The sequence below is a fragment of the Malurus melanocephalus genome, unplaced genomic scaffold, assembly GCF_030028575.1.
Source record: "Malurus melanocephalus ecotype Western Australia unplaced genomic scaffold, MMel_1.1 scaffold_675, whole genome shotgun sequence".
Classification (NCBI taxonomy): Eukaryota; Metazoa; Chordata; class Aves; order Passeriformes; family Maluridae; genus Malurus; species Malurus melanocephalus.
Genome location: NW_026623907.1, coordinates 53,223 through 55,204, shown reverse-complemented (window position 1 = coordinate 55,204; position 1,982 = coordinate 53,223).

Below are 1,982 nucleotides of genomic sequence, written 5' to 3'. Positions count from 1 at the left end.
TCGGTGCGGGGCGAGCGCCGGTCCCGGCCCCTCTGCGCCTCTTCCCGCGCCTCTTCCCGCTCCTCTTTCCTTCCCCGGCTCTCGGGAAGCGTCCCTACAGCCCCGGGCTTCTCGCCCTACAGCCCCGCGCTTCCCGCCCGCCCCGCGGACAGCCCGCGGTGCCCGCAGCATCCCGCCTCCGGGATCCAGGGGCSCTCCTGCGGGTTCCCCTCTGACCGCACAAGGTGACTTTGGGAGTGCTGGTGGCAAGGGAGCTGCTGAGGGATGCGATCGTGAGGCTGTAGCGGTAATTAGAGTAGCCCCATGTGTCCGATGAACGCAGCACGCTCAATAATGCCACGGCTTTCCATGGAGCGCAGCGGAGGATGCTGCTGCGGTGATGCCCTGCGTGGGGAGCGGGACGCGGTCCCTGAGCCTGGGACGCCCCCGTGGGGACACGCTCCGCCACTGGAGAGCGGGGAGGGAGGCTCCGAGGAGCTCCCGCGGCTTTGCTTCTCAACCCCGCTGGCTCTGAAGGTCGGCTGAGGTCCTGAGCTCTCCCGGCAACGGAGCGGCACAGCGGGTCCTGTTCAGCCAACAGAATAATAGGATTGCTTGGAATGACTCTGTGTTATCTCCTATTTCTCTCTCTCTTTGCGGGTGTTTGGGGCTGCCCGCTGGTGCAGGTGCCTCCCGTGATGGCTTTGGGCTGCGTCCAGCTGTGGCACCCCACATCAGCAGGATGTGGAGCTGCTGGAATGAGTCCAGAGGAGCCATGGAAATGCTCCAGGGGCTGGAGCTCCTCTGCTCTGAGCCAGGCTGGGGGGTGCTCACCTGGGGAAGGGAAGGTTCCAGGGAGAGCTCAGAGCCCTTTCCAGGGCTTAAAGAGGCTCCAGGAGAGCTGGAGAGGGACTTGGGACAAGGGATGGAGGGGCAGGACACAGGGAATGGTTTTAAACTAAAAGACAGGAGATTCAGAGCAGATTTTAGGGAGAAATTCTTGGCTGTGAGGGTGGGGAGGCCCTGGCACAGGGTGCCCAGAGAAGCTGTGGCTGCCCCTGGATCCCTGGAGGTGTCCAAGGCCAGGTTAAACAGGGTTTGGGAGCACCCTGGGACAGTGGAAGGTGTCCCTACCCATGGCAGTTGTTTCTATGGTGGGGAGGTGGCAAAAATGCTGGGGGTCACCCTGGGGCTGTGTGTCCCCTACTTGTTGGGATGCACTGAGGGGCTCCTTCCCACTCCATCAGGTCCGTGCAGTTCCTGGGATTCAGTAAACAGGTTCAATTCCAATCTCCCACACGGATATACAGACAGGGGAAATACCCAAGARCCAGGCTGTGCAAAGACAGCACCACCATTTCTCAGCCTGAGAAGGGAGGACAGGTGATAAGGAGAAAAGGATTTTCTGAGTGCTTCTCTTTTCCACTCCGGTGTGCTTTGTTCTTCCCTTTGTGCTGCCTCAGGCTCCTGCTGGCTCCGTATTGACCGTGGCTTCCCCTGAACTCCGCTGCACATTCCTCATTTGCTCCCTGTTGGTTGCTCTGCTCAGAGCTGGTCATTTTTTTTCCCCTGCTCTCCCTCCTCGAGCTGCCCTTTTGCCGAAGCAAAACCATCATTCCTTGTTTGCCTCTCGTTTCCCGTGGCCATTTTTCACGCTGGCAGGTCCAGGATTGCCGTTTCTGCTGGAGTGATCCCGCTGATCACAGAAAGGGGCAGGAAGAGGAAAGCAGCCAGTGCCTTTGGAAGCAACCCTTGGTCATAAACATTGAGCTGTTTTCTGCTTGGCGCTGCAGCGAGCGCTGCTCACGCTCTGGCTGTGTTTTATTTACRACTGTCACACTTGTCACTGCCCCGAGAGCTGCACAGCTCTGAACCTGCAATAATTACTTGACCCAGCTTCAGCATTTGTTWGCCTGGCGCGGCTGTGGTCGGTTAAAGGATGGAGAAATTGTCTCGTTCTCAGCTGGCTCCTGCTTTTCTCTTGTCAGGAGYGTCACCTTCAT